The sequence below is a fragment of the Ceratotherium simum genome, chromosome 15 (genome assembly GCF_057802395.1).
Source record: "Ceratotherium simum simum isolate JZ-2026a chromosome 15, ASM5780239v1, whole genome shotgun sequence".
In the NCBI taxonomy this organism is placed as follows: domain Eukaryota; kingdom Metazoa; phylum Chordata; class Mammalia; order Perissodactyla; family Rhinocerotidae; genus Ceratotherium; species Ceratotherium simum.
Window position 1 is genome coordinate 10,942,216 of NC_141914.1, and position 17,372 is coordinate 10,959,587.

Consider the following 17,372-nt stretch of genomic DNA (forward strand, 5'->3'; position numbering starts at 1 on the left):
TATGTTTGAATATGTTCTCTCCCCACCCCACACCCCCGAGAAAAACCAAACCTGGTATTACTTTGGTTGCTGACATTTGCCTAAATTATTTTGCACTGAACATTTCTGGGGTGAGGGGTGGGGAAAGTGATGTTAGCTTCTCAGATCGGGTTTGCCCTGGCCTGAGGAGTTTGTCGTTTCTGTGGCCTGCCAAAGCAGTCGGCTTATCTTTCACTTGTAAACCAGTTCTAACAGAAAATAGGATATGATCTGGCTAAGGGAGCATAATTCAGTGAGTGACATATGCTTTGGTGTGTAGAGATCTTTTGAAATGTGTGGGGTTGTAAACGTAAGGAAAAATCACGAAGAACGATATATGCTACAGGCAGGCTGTAGGGTGCTGTCAGGAGAGGAAACTTCAGGATTAGCAGGCCCGACCACAGCTCACATCAACTCCTCAAAATACTCCGCAGTGTGGATCCCGGGCAAGAGTGATGATCCCGGGTGCTTCTTTCCTAACTCGCTCACGGTGATGAAGGAACTGCCAAAAGGCAGCCTGTGCAGGTTCCCTGAGATTTCTGTCCGTGAGCCCCTGTTCTCCCCATTCTTCTTGGCGAGGACCCTGGGTGACATCTCTCAACCATGGGTTTAACCTGTGTGTGTTTGGATGGCTCACAAATCCTGCTGTCTGCTCAACTTTTTTCTGGCTCATTCTGTGTGACACTCTATGTCAAAGAGATCTGTTTGGATCTCTGCCAACTGGAACAAACTGTTGGGCCACCTCCTCACTCCCAGCCACCAGGGTACTCAGCTTTTCCATGACAGTAGGGTAATACCACGTTGTCACTCTGCCCAGGCCTCTTAAGCCCTTGGGCTCATTTCGGGCTCATCCCCCATTTCACTCAGCACATCTGACTGTTGCCTAATCGCATCTGCCTCACAAAGTGCCCCAGGCGGGCAGTGATGAGAGTAAACCACTTGGATGAAAACAGGGAAGATATTTAGGTTAAAAGAGAAAAGAAGAAAATCACCATAGAACATCTGTGCAGTGGGAAAAAGTGAAGTGTTAGGAAGAAAATCAAAGTTTCAAATAAATCTCCTCGTTTAGGAGTATCTAGAAGATTTTAATCAAGTATTGTGTTTGATATGTAGTATAAGTTTTATTCTTGCGTGTTTGGGCTAAAACCATTCTCCTTGCTTAGAATTAGCTTAAAAAAACTGAGAAGGAACGCTAATAACTTAAGACAAGTTGTGGGGTTCTATTTGTTTTTAAAGATACTGTCTTTTTTAGCAGGGGTCTCTTGCATATGAATATTACCAGTACATGCATTCTTCTTGCTATTTGTGGATTATCCTTAGCAACCTGATGGCATTTCCATCTCAGGTCAATTTTCCTTAGCTACCAAAGACTCTTTAACTTCTCTCTATCTTTGTGACCAGTACCTAAGAAATGTACAATTTATTTTACTTTTAACCACAAGAAACATCAATAGTAGTTACTTAAAATTTTATATATTTAAAAACTTTTCCAATTATTTTTGCATATACTCTACCATTTTAAGAAATTTATTTATGGGAAGAGAGGGTATTCCAAAGTGAACTGAAAATGGTTTTCAGAGTACTTAATCTAGTTGCCTTCTGTTAGCACTGGCATTCAGGAGCTGGCTAACACGTCTCAATTACAGATCCTAGCACACCGTCTTAGAAATGCTTGTTTCTACTTGTTTATTATTGCTTTTCAATTTTTGGAATTGTCTAGGTGTATCTACCTGTAATTTATTTGAAGTTCATTTTTATTGAGGAAATATGATTTGTAAAGTCAGGGTGTGGGAGTTTGTTTTTTGCTTTTATGTCAGATGTTTGGGATAACCTTCAGAGAAGAGTTCATGCAATAAAAATGTACGGTTACAAAAAGAGCTCACGGGCGGGTATCAGAGTTGTTATCTGTACAGTGGAATTTTAACTGAAAGGGAATGCCCTCTGGCAGGAGAGCAATGGCAAAATCCCCCGGGAAGTCAATTATAGGGTATGTTAATCCTACCAAGATATTAACCTCATGATCTTCAATTCCAGGGTGCACTCTCCACCCTGCAAGTTCAGCTAAAAATAAGCTCAAAGGCAAATTTCATAAGATAATGAAATAAAAATGTGGATCTAAGTCTGTAAGATACAAATTAGAAAATAAAATCCCTAGTCAAATGTAAGTATGTGACAGATCCTTCACTCTCTTACAATTAGTAGCCTAGTCTTTTGGGATGTTCATAAATAATAATTAAAAAAAATACATTTAGAGAAGCCTTGTGGTTGAATGATTTACCCATCTGATAATTTTCACTCTGGAGATTTTTTTTCTTATTTGTAAAGTTGCTGAATATAATTGTAGCTGTTGGTGGCTGTTTCTTCTTAATATGTAAAATGCAAAAAAATTTGTTAGATCAATTACTGTAATAACTTTTTATAGATTGGAAGGTCCGTAAAGTGTTTTGGATTCCGAAGGACAGTTCTATGAAAACAGATAATACTATTTATTTGGAATTTCTTATATTAATCCAGTTTCAATTCAGCGTTAACAATATGAGCATAAGCTTAGTAGGTGATCATTGAATTGTATTAATATTAAATCTTTTGATTATATGAAAATATCTGTACTATCTTTTAATTAGAAACTAGCATATAATCAATTCCCTTAAACAGCTTGACTAAGACTAACATTCATTGTGATTTAAAGTACAAATAACCTAAACTTTCTTTGATGTATTACTGCACTAGCACTTTTGGCAGATGGAGTGAGGGGCTAGAGCTGTGGTCGCTGGGCACTGTGGCTGCTGGGCAGGATGGATTCCAAGCCTCATGGCTTCTAGCTCTCATTTGCTTTGATTTCAGAAAGCTAGAGAATCTTGAAATGTTTGGATCTTAGACTCTGAAGGCTTAGAGATCAGCCCTCAGTGCCCTGCACAAATCCTTATTAAACCATAACTTCTAAAGTTTCTGCTTAAACATCTCCATTGATGAAGAAATATCCAAGAGGAACTCACTTCCTTTTTGGACAGATCTGATGGTTAGAAAGTGTTTCCTCATACTGAACACCCCAAACTGCCTCCTAGAAACATCTGTTATGGATTCCAGTTTTAAACTCTGAAACCACCCTATAAAATTATGTCTGATGCCTCTTCCTTATAAGACCCCAACAGCATATGAAAACAGCACTTCTTCTTTTCCAGAGTAACATTTTCATTTCTTCCAACCATTCTGCCCCAGCTGGGTGGCTTAGCCCCTGTCCCTTCTCACTGATCTGGTCTAGAGGCACTTGAAGGTCTTTCTGTCCTCACCTGATACAGACAGACACTCATCTCCTCTTGCTGGACAGCGTAGTTCTACTAAGTCCAGTTTCATTTTGAGTACTTTACACTGCGGACTCATATCGATATGTCATTTTACATGCTTTTCAATTAAAGTAGGCATCCCCTCTTGTCTGCTTTCAGTTTAGACTACAGGTGTTACCTTTCAGTGATATAAACAGATAAAGATGATGATGCTTGCTTAAATCTGTGGCTGTGCTTTCATGTAATCTACTCTCATTACTCCACGGTTAGAGGTTTTTTTACTTAGGCATAATACCTGTTAAGCATGCAAATTTTACTCCCCGGTTAATATTGTACACATTCTCAGTCATTCATGTAAAAGCAGGTTTTGATGTGGAGATGGTGAAACTGCTGGTACCTGTGGTAGCGTGAGGAGTCTTTGGGGGAGGGGAGAAGATTTGTGAGGAAAATTTGAGGACACCAAACCTCAGCTTTAATTTTGCTTAGGACCAATTCTATAGTACTTTTCTTTTTCTAATTTTAAGTCTTTATGTCACACATAAACAGTTCTGTATGTTTGTTGAGACTCTTTGCTGAGTAGTTGAGTATTCATGGTGACGGAAGCTGTGATGTTTCTTGGAACCTTATACAATGAAATTTAGATTTTATCACTTGGAGCTGCTTTGTAGTCTCTGAAAGATGTATCATATTATGTTGAGTGTTGTCAGGTTTACATTAGCCTTACCAACTCCTTCTCTCTTCCTGCCCCCATTCCCACCATCCTCTTTAGCAAGAGTTAAGTGACCCAAGTTCAAGGTGGTGATGAAGGTGGGATGGACAAAGTGGAATCTTCAACCCCGTTTTGCTCTGAGAAAAAAACATAGCTCAGAAAATAAACAGAAGAATATTGTTATATGAGTTCTCATATTGAAACTTCAGAAGAGATTTCCCTCTTAATAGCATCTGTCCTTTCCTCTGCCTCTGTTTATCTGATGTACTATTCTCAGTTCTGTGTAAAATTAGCACACATTCAAAATACTCAGTAAGCAAACGTTAAAATGGTTGCTTTGGAAGGAGGAAGGGGAATGGGGGTGGAGTATGGGATAAAGGGAACCTAATGAGTTACTTAAAATTATCTTGTTAGCAACAGTGCTGAACTGTGTTGCAGATTTTGCTATAAACAAATAGACTTGAATTTCAAGTCTATTCAAGTCTATATCTTAGACTATATCTTGAAGACTCCGCATAATTCATTATATGAATTGATGCTGACTAGATTCACTGAAGACTATGAACCATGCACTCTAGAATCCAAATCCAAGATGTATTACTGTTCTTCCTGGTACTGTGCACCCCCAAAGTAGAATAATTGAAGTTCGGTTTTAACTGTGTTCTCGAGGCCAGCTTTGAAATTTCCAGAACACTGTAAAAGCCTTGTTTGTATAGCTAATGTTTGGGAATACATCCTAGGTCTGTATTTACATTTAAATGATACTCCTTTCTTTGTATCCATCTTATGTCCAAAGTAAGAAGGAGTACTTGTGTTGTTGCTTTTAAATTACAGCGAGCACTCTCTGGAATCTGAGTAAGCGTAGAACTCAGCACTTTGAAGTTGAGGTTTTTGGCTGTGTGTGTATATTCATATGTGAACACATAACATATATTATGTTCAACTTGTATGCAAGAGGCCTGGGTCAAGTAAGCTGATATGAAAGACTTAGTGAGGAAAGTAATTTCCAATATATTATGTGGTACCCAACTCTTTGGTTCTTTATGACTATTACTAACTACAAAAGTAACTCGAGTTACAAAGAAGATTCCCTTTAAAAAATTATATTCAGAATAGTTTTGATGTCATTATATTTTACTTTAATTCTTCAAAAATTTATGTTTTTCCAGAAATATATATGGTAACTCTTCACCAGAGCAAAACACTGTATTCCCAACTATTCCATGGTTTTTTTTTTCCCCCTTCTCCTAAATCTAAGAAAAAATATAATTTCAGGCATGGAGAATGAATTGTGTGCCACTGTCCACTTAAGTGTAACAGCATACATAACAAATTTCAAGACATTAGAAATACCCTTAGAATTGGTTTTAGAAGTCAGATTAACATTAGCCAGTTTTCGTGTTTTTGTTGAAACCTGATACTTCTCTTTAAAAAGGAAATGTTAAATTGAAAGAGAAGTTGGTATTACAGGAATACAGATTGAAAATTTAAACATCTTGACTTGTTGAATGTCATCATGTGCCCAAAGTTTTGAATAAATTTGTTGAAATTAGGATTTGAAATAAAGTACAATAAATCAGTACTCCTTTTCATCTCTTTACAGGAGGTATGCATGTGGTGCAGTACTTTCATGTTGTTTTTCTCTTACTACACCAAAACTGTGCACCATTCTACGTTCTCTTCTCCTCTCACTTTAGGCTCTAGTAACAATATAGCATCACATGTCTGCTATTTATTGTGTGTGCTGTGCGGGATTTAGGTTTCATACCCCTTCCTCACCCAGCCACAGTGTCCAGGAAGACGGAGTGAGCTGATTGGCCCAGCCTGGGTGATACTATCCCTGAAGCCTGGGTACATGGACTATGAGCAAGGAGTCTTTTCCCCAAAATCAAAGTGCTTTTACCAGAAAATGAGAGAGACATGTATGCTGGGCAGGCAAAAACATATATGTCTATTATTTTCTGCATAGAAAAATAACTCTTTTGTGGCTGATTATTCTCCCATTTAAAGAAGGCTTCTACAGTGAGTTTCCTTTTTAACTGGAAAGGTGACAATTATAAAAAAGTCAAAATTTTGCTAATTATAAGAAAGTCAAAATTTCAAAATACTTAATAGCAGTATTGAGAACCACGGCTGTTACAGCTGTCTCTAGAGCTGTTCCAGGGTACGCCTTTCCCCGTTCTCCTTGTATTCCATGTAATTGGTGGTTCCTGGGGTGCTGTCACACTGAGCTCTGAGGGTCACTATTCTGGAATTAGTGACAAAGGATAAACCTTGTGTCTGCCGATGGGATACTTGTAGAATATTTCCTTTGATTTTTTGAATTGGCTTAATTTGAACCAAGTATTTTATATTACTTTGAATATTGACTGCTGTAGAAGCGGTGGCAACTAATGCAGAGGTCATTTGTGGAGGATTAGTGGCCAGTGGAGCATTTGTACTGACAGAGGTGGTGGTTGTAGGGCATGTGCTTAGTTTTAATGGAGGACATAATTTTAATTGGTACTAGGTGTTTCTGGTGGGAGTGAGCATTTAAGGGAGAATTACTGTTAATATGTTCTCAACTGGCAATGGCTTCTTATTCTCTAGTCAGTATAAATGTTAATATTGCTAGAATGAAGCTTGACATTGGCTGTTTTTTAAATTAATAAACTTTATTTTTTAGGTTCACAGCAAAATTGAGTGGAAAGTACAATTTCCATTTACTCCCTTCCCCTACTCACGTTAACTCCCTTCCCCTACCAACGTTAACTTTTTACTTGCAGGTATTTATAAGAATATTTAGAAACACAAAGAAATATTTGGCATGCCCACTTCTACAACTAAAAGGTGTCTTTCTCTGCCTTCAGTTTACAAAGGGGAAAGTGTTCTAGAGCCAAGAAGCATTCTCTGGCTTAACCCTGAGAGGGAAAAGTGAGCCCCCTGTTCTGTGATGCTTTTCCAGCTAAACTTGGCTGCTAAGCCCAAGAGCAGGGACCTAATGCAGCCTGGTGTGGAGCCTCCTGCTGGTCTGTGGATGGCGAACTGCATGCAAGTCGTCTGATTGATGGTAGTCCGAAAGAGCAGTGTGTTGTGGGGGCAGATGTGCTGACCCGTGGCAGGAGTCCTGGTTCCAGCCTCGCTCTGCCTCCAGCTTGCTGTGTGGTCGAAGGGGTTGACCTGAGTGGCCTCTCACTCTCTTCTGCCTCCAGCATTCTGTGATTCTGTGATTTAATGGAATGTCTAGTAGGGAGTGACACAAATCCTATAGGGCAGCAGTGGAGGAATAGGAGAAGCACTATGGAGACCTGGGGTATGGTCCCTGCTCAGTCACAAAGCAGCTGAATGCCGTTTGTCCCATCATTTAACCTTTTTGGGTCTGTCTTGGTTTCAGCTATGGAAATGCTCTGACTGGACTTTCCTATTTCCCTCTAAGGAGTTTCCTGGATCTTTCTGATTTAAAATAGCTAATTACTGTATAGTATTATTTGTCCAGGACTTTCTGCTTTGTGAATAAATAACTTCGAAGGGGAGCATGTTGACACCTACCATGGATCACTTTTGAGCAGACTCGTTTGTGTCTGCATATCAGGAATATTCTTGCAATTACCATCTCTGGAGCAAGAGCCTTTCTGTTGTTAAGCTATTTGCTGGATATATATTAGGCACACCTGAAAGGGCCAAGGACTCTTTCTGGATAGTGCAGGTTTTTGTTTTTTAATTTTTTGATAACACGATAAAGATGTTAATGGAAATGTGCTTTTTAATAACATAAGATTTTATATTTATGTTTATATTTCTTTGAATTGTCTTTGTGCAATTTAATTATTAATAAAGGAAAAAAAGGAAAGACTAGTGTCCTTTACTTCTCAGAGCAGAATATTTTCCATTGAAAATTATGTAAATTGTTAATGACTGACTTCCTTTTTTTATCAAATGACTTTGGACTAAACTGTTTAAGAGTGTGATTTTTCTGTATATTGTGAATTATTGCCGATGTGAAAGCAGCTAAAGGAACCCTTTCTTACCACAAAGGGCAGGGTGGTCCTGAGGTTCCTCCAGTGGGTTTCATTCTCAGAACCCCTCCCCGAAGGCTCAGGCTGATTCCTGAAGTGTGCAGGCCAGGGTTTACTCGGGCTAACCCACAGAACACATAGGCAGGACATCCCACAGGGCTGGGATTATCCAGCTTGGTGCTCAGTGGCTGGATAGAGCTAATGAATCTTCCCAAAGTACCTGGGGTCCCCGTCAGTGTTCTTGAGGAGAGTTATGCCCTTCCTGGAAGTGAAACTCCTTCTGCCTTAAATGTGCAATTTCCCCTGCCTGAGAAGGTCAAAGGCACGTTTATATAGTTCACATGAGTATAAAAGAGGCATTCAGGGCCTCCCTGCCAAGCCATCTGACTGGACTAATGCCTACTCGTTTTCCACCCCTGCTTATGGAAACTGCAGAAACTGCTGGTCCCACCATGGTCCCTGAAACAACAGTCCTATGGCAAGTGAGCATTATAATAAAATAGCCATATTATCAAATCAGCTAATGTACCTCAAAATTGGTAGGAGTAAAAAGCGGTTGCTCAGACTATCAGAATTAAACATATGTTAAAACCACCAAAATGAAAACAAAACCTACAGTGAAACACCATTTGAAAAATGAGCAATACACTTACCATTCAGATTGCTGAGAATGTTCAAGCAAACTTCAGTGTGTTTATGATGTAACTTTATTAAATGCTTTTCTACCACTTAGTTTTAACTCTAGTGAGATTACTAACATCTGTTGAGCACTTACTGAATGCCAAGCCCTTTATATTTATAATATCTGCTAATAATTTAAGGCAGCCTTCAGAGGTGTAGTGGTGGTGATCTCAATTTTGCAGATGAGGAATGGAGGCTCAGAGAGTCTCACTTGGCCCAAAATTGCAGCGTTGTAAATGGTGGACAGGGGGTTTGGCCCTAAGGTCTGTAAAGCTTTGCAGAACACCATGCTGCTAATTGTACTCTGCTGTCTATGAGACTGTGGAGGGAAAAAGAAAAGCAAATTGTGTTACTTTCTCATTTGCCCACATTTTATGTTGCACTTTCTGGTGGGAACTCTTCACTTTAACCAGATCTGGCTCCTGTCCCTTCCAGCACGCTTCGTCCAGTATTGAACTTCAGCTCGTCCTGTGTGTAACACCCTCCTCCATCCTCTCTCTCTGTATCACCTGTGCTTCAGGTTCCAGCTTTATTCGTCTCCTGCATGAAGAGTCCCTTGGGCATTCTAACTTTTTTTGAATTCTTTGCTTATCATTTTCACATTATGCATTTTTCTCTGTTATTATGCAACGTGTGTGTGTGTATGCGATTACCCAACAAGATCATCAGCTTTCAGAAAACAGCAACTCTTATAATACCTTTTGCAGTATTAATACATAGTAGGTCCTTAATAATTTCTCAAACTGTGAAAGCTTACATCATTTGGATCTCTGTACTACTGTTGGCATATAGACAGGTGATAAGTAGTTTTTAAAGCATAATTTTATAATTGGTCAATATTTAGTATTGAAGGGGAAAGGATTTCCAAATCTTTCGTCTTGCTTATTGAGGTTCGTGTCAAACAATGAGTGCTAGAGTTTTCTATCTCTGCCTGCTAGTGTTTTCTGACACGTTACTGGGAAGTCCAAACAGCTGGACAAATCTGTGATGACTGAGTGGTTACTTTGGTTGACTTTTAGTATCTGGGGACTCTTAAGACTTGTTTTGCTTTTATTACTATGTTTAAGCTTTCTTAACTGGAAGGCTCAGGGTCATAAGAAAATGCAGGGGTGGGTGTGGGAAGGTGACGAAGAGGTGCTTCAGATTTGCATTTTCTTTTAAGAGGTTTCCATTCTCAATATAGCTGACACTTGTAATTTCTGTTAAAGATTGGTGCCTGGCCAACAATGCCTGTGAAATAGCTGTGGTTTAAGCTTCAACTATAAAGACAGGCAGGTGGGTGATTTTAACAAAAGTGTTGTCTTTATTCCTACTTTATGTTGTCACTGACAGTGTATAAAGTATGAAAAATACTTTATGACAAAAGTATGACAATATAAAGTAGGAATAAACACAACACTTTTGTTAAAAAGCATATATATATACAAAAATATATCTCCCTGTAGTTAACTTTTTCTATATGAAGATATTTTATTTCAGCAGATGATTTAACTGGAGGTCTGTCAGCTCATCATTTCTAGGAAAAGCATCCTTTGGCCTATGGTGGACCACAGAGACCTGAGGCTTGGAATTCATTGGCCAAAATTGCACGAAAGCTCGCATGCCTTTTCAGTACTATGTTATTGTATAATGTGCCTGATGCTACTATTCAGGAGATTAAAGGAATATAGAGTATAGTAGAGTGGGTGGGGGAACTTATGCACACACAGGACAGGGAAGGCTTTAATTAAATCAATGAGAATTTTTTTTCACGACACATATGATACGTTACATAAAAGTAAGAGCTTGGAGTTTGTATTTAAGTTTATTTATAAATAACATTTCAGTTTTATTTGTAAACATGTAGTATGTAAAAAAGTGAGTTGAAAATATAAGAATTGTATTTATGTAAAGTAGTAGTTTTAAGATAGGAAAAATCTTTTAAGGAAACCCGCATTGTAAAGTGGAGACTGGAATACACATTGCTGGGAAAAGGGAGGAAGCCAGTGGAAGATTTAGTGAAAGAGTAGATATTAAGACTGTTATTTGTGTCTTGGACTTGTTTTGGCTCTCAGAGGTCATGCTGACTCGTAGATTAGAAATGCAGCCTCTTTCAAAGCATAAACATAATTGAAAATAATCATTTTAAAATTTACTTTCTTGGGTTCTCCTTTTTGTTTTCTTTAGGTGTGGAAGCATGAGTAGTCTATTTTCAGGAGGATGAGGAAAAGGTCTAATACCTTTCCTAGCAGTTTGGCTATTTTTGTTGTTGTTTCTGGCTCCATAAATGGAGAGGCATCTGTACCATGCATTGTATCATGCCCAGCAATTTTTTTTTTCATTTGAATGTAATTGTTCCTTAGCAAATAATTGCAGTCCAGAATGACTTTTATTGAGCTTGATTGAATTAGGGTTGTGTATGAAAATGAGTTAGTTAAAGCTTAATCTATTACCCAGAGAATTGATGAAAACATCAGAAAAGCAGTCATTCATGGGGATTAAATATTCTTCCACGTAAGTGGGCAACATGGTTGCCTTGGCGTCCCTTCTGCACTGACGAGGTGGTAGTGACATCAGGGTGCAAAACACACAGTGTTGCCATAGAAGGGGATTTTGCCATGATGTGCCTTTGAATGTTATACTGGGCATTAACACTAATTGGGAGTCTGCCTCATTGTAAGACGTGGCATCTCACCTTTTTTAGTGTAATAAGCTTTTCAAAACATAGCACCCCAAGGGGCAGTGTGTAAGCTGTTCCAGAAAGCCAGTAGCTTGGGGATACTTCAGTGGTTGCTTAGGCCAGATCTTTAAGATAGGTTTTTCAGACGCCAAGTCAGATGCCCTATTTGTGGTAAGAGATAAATAATAGATATTTAATAGATAGCTCTCCCACCGGCTGTGATGAAGCTTCTCAGAGAGAGTCCTGAGCTGTCAGATCAGTCCTGGCTAGGTGTGCCTCCCGTGGGAGGGAGGCAGTGTCATAGGTGGGAAGCAGAGGTGAGAAAAGGGAAAGGGAACAGGTTCTTAATGCAGCAGGGAGCTGAATTGGGGCAGCCAGGACTCCAAGGCCCTGTGTGGTGAGAGGAGGGCTGAGAGGAAGCTAAAGTGGGACCCAGACACAGACAGGCGTGGGGCGGCTCAGATGAATCTGCCCTGGCTTTGGCCCAAGGGCACATTCAAGGCGCCATTCTGCAGGCTGTGTTCACAGTTGAGACATCTCCCCCTGCTGGCCACCTGTCCTTCTGACACCTCACACAGCCACCCATTTCCATCACATTAGAACACCTGGTGAGGTACTTGTAACTTAAATGCAGAATGGCTTAAGCTAAAACTGCTTTGCTGATGTATCTGGAGTCGCTGAGTTCCCCGTCAGAGAGCTCCAAGGGAGTCTGTCTCAGGCAGGTGCTCAGCCCTGAAATGCCCCTCTGCTCGGTGGCTGAGTCCCTGGCCTCTGTGTTAGTCAGTTAAGTCCAACACAATATCTTTGTGATCCTAAGAGTTTTAAAACCCTACTGGCCACAGCAGAGCCAGCCTCCTTCCCCTCCCTCCTCACTTTATCTGTGGTTGCATCACAGGTGATAGATTAATGAACAGTAATCAAAATAAGGTGGAGTTATTTTTGGTATATATCCGATTATAGAAACAAATCTATAAGGCTACCTGAAGATTCGTGAGAGTTTATTCTTGAGCTCTTAGAAGAAGTTCTCTATATAGGATATATTAGCATATTTTAGGTCTCTGATACCATGTGCTCAATTCTTAAAATAAAAAGTAAATAAATCTTTAAACCAAAATAAGGATTAAACCCACACTGTTAAAAATTAATGGTGTGGATGGAGACAGAAAGCAGATTAGTGGATGCTAGGGGCTGGCAGAGGGGAGGCATGAGGAGTGACTGCCTAGTGGGTGCAGTGCTTACTTCTGGGTGATGAAGATATTTCAGAAATAGAGGCAATGGGGCCAGCACTGTGGCTTAGCAGTTAAGTGCACGTGCTCCGCTACTGGCGGCCCGGGTTCGGATCCCGGGCGCGCACCAACGCATCGCTTCTCCGGCCATGCTGAGGCCACGTGCCACATACAGCAACTAGCAGGACGTGCAACTATGACATACAACTACCTACTGGGGCTTTGGGGGAAAAAAAGGAGGAAGATTGGCAATAGATGTTAGCTCAGAGCCAGTCTTCCTCAGCAAAAAGAGGAGGATTATCATGGATGTTAGCGCAGGGCCGATCTTCCTCACAAAAAAAAAAAGAAATAGAGGCGATGGCTCACAACTCTGTGAATGTACTAAATGGCACTGAATTATACACTTTGATTAACATGGTGAATTCTACGTTATGTGAATTTTACCTCAATAAAACAAATCATACTTAAATATCAAATAATATTAAATTTACAATCTTCCAAATTTAAAAAAAAAAAAAAATTAATGGTGTGGGTCCCGCCTGTTGGCGTAGCGGTTAAGCGCGCGCTCCGCTGCTGGCGGCCTGGGGTTCAGATCCCGGGTGTGCACCGACGCACCGCTTGTCAGGCCATGCTGTGGCGGCGTCTCATATAAAGTGGAGGAAGATGGGCGTGGATGTTAGCTCAGGGCCAATCTTCCTCGGGCAAAAGAGGAGGATTGGCAGATATTAGCTCAGGGCTGATCTTCCTCACTAAATGAATGAATGAATGAATGAATAAATAAATAATGGTGGACCTTCCTCTTCCCATTTTGGCAGTACAAATTATATTTATTTTTTAAGTTTATACCAATTTATTTACCTGACAGTTATTTATAATTATTTATTTACTTCATGATTTTTACTCATTTATTTTACAATATTTATTTTAATGGTTCTTCTTCATACTGGCTTTTATGGATTTATGTGAAGACAAAGTATGCAAATAAATATATGAGATAGTGTATGTGATTTTCTTGAAACGGCATTTTTAATAATGTTAGTTGCCTATTTTATGATCATGAAGAATAGACTTTAAGGGGCCGGCCTGGTGTTGTAGTGGTTAAGTTCGCAGGCTCCGCCTCGGTGGCCCAGGGCTTGCAAGTTCCAATCCTGGGTGGGGACCTACGCACCCCTTATCAAGCCACGCTGTGGCAGCATTCCGTAAAGGTAGAGGAAGATGGGCACGGATGTTAGCCCAGGGCCAGTCTTCCTCAGCAAAAAGAGGAGGATTGGCAAAAGATGTTAGCTCAGGGCTAATCTTCCTAAAAAAATAATAGAATAGACTTTTACACCATTATTTAATCAGTTTTTGGCATTGTACACTTCCTTAGTAAAAACATAGTCATTTGACTTGAAAGTATTCGTATGTTTCCTTTGTAGTTTGCTGCAAAGATCTGGATTTATTCTTTCATCCATACCCTTGTTTTAAAAACTATGGGTGAATGAGTAGTATCTTGTGTGAAGCCACATGAGACCATTTAATATTTTATTCATTCTTTCCAGCTCTTGTTTTCTTCAGCAGCGCTGGGTGACAACTGAATCATCTGAGTCTAGATAGGATTACTCACATGAATCCTCACACGTTTGATACTTAATGTGTGAGAGCCGGTTCTTCCATATCGCAGTGACTGATTAGGGAAAAAACTTCAGCCAAGCTGTAAAATGACTAATCCTATTGATAAAGCTGTAAGCCCGTGAGTGATACCCGATTTCCAGAGTGTGTTATAGCCTGCTGATCGTACAGACATCTCTTGTCATGATCTGCAGGGGGCAGGAAATTGTCTGTCTTAGTTGAGTGTGAATTCGTGTTACCACTAAAGCACCCCAGAAACTAAATGAATGTCTCTCACATAGAAAATGAAATAATTTAATTCTTAAAAATGGTACAATTTAAGTGCATGTCTGTATTTGCAGTGTTATTAATGTAAAATGTTTCATTTCATTTGTGTGGACACCCTTTTGCTGATTTAGATCCTCTTTCCTATATTTACTTCACCACTTGTAGCCGGAAAGTAATTTTTTGGTAACAGTTTTTCTCTATTTGTGTGTGTCTCCCCCAACCCCCATCTTTTTAAAAAAAACTCTTACTTCACTCATCTTTAAAATATATGAAGGATAAATTATAAGATATTAATATCTGAACCACAGCCCATCTGGTTGGGTTGGGCCAGTCATTTAACTTGAATTTAGCCAGGATGTCAATTTAACGTTATGTTTTTCCAGGGGATTTGACTGTAATTCCACACTTGATTTTAGCCAAAAACCTGAGAAATGATTGCCTATAATTAATTCTTTGCTCTGTAACTTTAATCTCAGAATTCCCTTTGAATGAATAATTTTAGTGTTTTTTTGTTAAAGTTGACAATAAACACTTTAGGCCACTTGCTGTAAATGATGTTAGCATAGGGGTTTTTAATGATTTGCCTGATTTGGAGTGTCTGGCTGTTAATTCATTTTAGGGGGCTGATTATTTTGCTAAACGACAATGAGTGTCAACTTTGTCTGAAAGGCCTTCGTGGCTCCCCGTTTTAACCACTTTGCTCTGGGTCTTTCACAGACTCCTGCTGCACCACAGAAGCTGGAAGTTCTGATGTTGCATTGAAATCACAATGGGAAGTCTTGACTTGAGCGGTAAGAGCAGCACTGTGCGTGCATCTGACTTGCTGACCTGGCCGCAGTGAGGCGGTCAAGGACCATGTGCTATCAGAACCGTTCTCAGCCTTTTCCCATTTGCTGGATTCGCCTTCCGTGTTGATCAGGGAATTGTGATAAGTGTTTATTTTTTTCTTGTGAATTTTATTTTTTTTTTTTTAAGTGACATTTTAATTTCCATCATCAAGTAAGTTATGTTTTCCTTTAAAATCATGAATTTTTAATAATTAACTATTTCAGAATTTCTGATTTGCTTCTCCATAGTAATATACTATTGGTGAAAAGTCAATTTATTCAAGTCCTGAAAGTATCTAGAGGTTACATACCTAAATAAGTGTTAAATTAGTCTCTGCCCCAAAAGCTATTTTTTGTATTGCTTTTGGCTTCAATTGAAAAGTGAGTGCGTATCAAAGCATTATGGAGCCTTTTGTTTTGTTTTTTACCTCTTAAAAATAATAGAGGCATGTATAGCAGCATCATGAAACTATTTTGAATATGAAAACCACACAATGAAGAAAAAGGTGAGATTGTAAAATATATACGTGACAAATTATATCAGACTCTGAAACTCACAGATACTATAACTCTGTCGTCCTGTAAGGAAGTTATTTCAAACCTGTTTCTAAGGAAAAAAATTTTTTAATGGTTTTAAAATATGGCTATATTTTAAGATTGATTTTAATAATGATTCCTTACATTCGAGTTTTCTCAATCTGGGAATAAAATGTGTGAACTGATGATTTATAAGACCGAGGAATGTGATGTAAATTAAAATGAACAAATACAGTAAATATTGTTTAGGTGCACTTTTTAGGACATGAACTTGTTCTTTGATTTTCTGGTTAATTGAAAATTAATATTAAATCTTTTCTGTTTTTAAGTATTTTTATTAGCTTATTAAATCTATCTAGAATATTTGTGTCTACCTTCTTGTTTTAGTGAGTATATGACTGAATGTTGCTTTTATGATGCAAGTGTGACTGTAAGGCCTCTGAACCATTCTTCTAGGTGTCCTTGTCTAGGATTGTACCCATAGTAACAAGGTATGCAATTTAGCTTGAATGTGTGTTTATGCAGACATTTAAACACCAACAAAATCTTAATATCAATGAGAAGATTGGGATTTAGTTATCATTTTCTCTCCTCTCTGTGCTGTTAAGGCACAATTAAGTTAGGAATACAGACTCTGGATGTAAGAATACCAGTTAGCATACTGGTATTGATGGTGGTTTCTCTGGGTCCCCAGAATAGACTATAGAATATTTGAATATCGATACTGAACTTTCAAATGTGTTCTCAATAGTTAATCCAAAAGGGAGTTGAGCATAGTGAGGTTTGAAGAAAATTAAATTCGTAGCAGTATTTTATTTGCTGAATTTGCTAAATATGAATACATATATAGAAAGTAAAGCAGGACACTTAATCTGACCTGTTCAGGAAACTAAATTGTTAATCAGCATTAGTATGGCAGTCCTGACTTAAGTAGCCATCTGATCTGTGATTTCTGAATGTTAATCAGATTATTTCAATAAAATATTTTTATTGACTATAAGCAGAAATTGACCAATTCAAATTGCTGATAAAATTTAAGCAGCTTATTGAAGATGACTAACACTGTGTCCTTCTAGCTTACATGTATGTTCATCTTAAATATAGTGTTAACTGAGAAATAGAAGAGATGCCATACAAAACCAGGAGTAATTTAGGAAACAAATCCTGGAAGGTGTTACGTGGCAAAAGGATGCCAGGGTCCAATAAATCCAGAAAACATGCTCTGTCACTCGGCTTAGGCAAAGTTATGTTTCATTATCCAGGGAGTCCCCAAATCTTAGTGGTTTATAGCAGTAAAAGTTTATTTCTCACTCACGTTCATGTTCCTGATGAGTCTGCTGCCACTGTGCTCCATGTGCGCTTAGTTCCTGGACCACAGCTGAAGGAGCAACCTTTCTGGATGTACAAGGCTGTGACAGAAGGAGAAAGGAATGATGGTGGAGCCATGGCTCTTAAACTGCTGCTTGGAAGTGTGGCACATGTCACTACCTCGAGTATGTCTTTAGCCAAAAAACATGTCACATGGCCAGTCATGGAGTGGGCGTGGCCTTTTAAGAGG

General features: G+C 38.9%; 1 protein-coding gene across 13 annotated transcripts in view; it reads left to right on the forward strand.

Moving 5' to 3' along the window:
* BBX (BBX high mobility group box domain containing) overlaps positions 1-17,372 on the forward strand; it is a 260,883-nt gene that overhangs the window by 91,284 nt on the left and 152,227 nt on the right. For 3 of the 13 annotated variants that reach the window (XM_087439547.1, XM_014792270.2, XM_087439548.1), the window contains one exon: positions 15,168-15,241. The exons of the other annotated variants lie outside the window; for them this stretch is intronic. The gene's annotated coding sequence lies outside the window, so the exon portion shown is untranslated. The remainder of the gene's footprint in view (positions 1-15,167; positions 15,242-17,372) is intronic. 13 annotated transcript variants of the gene reach the window in all.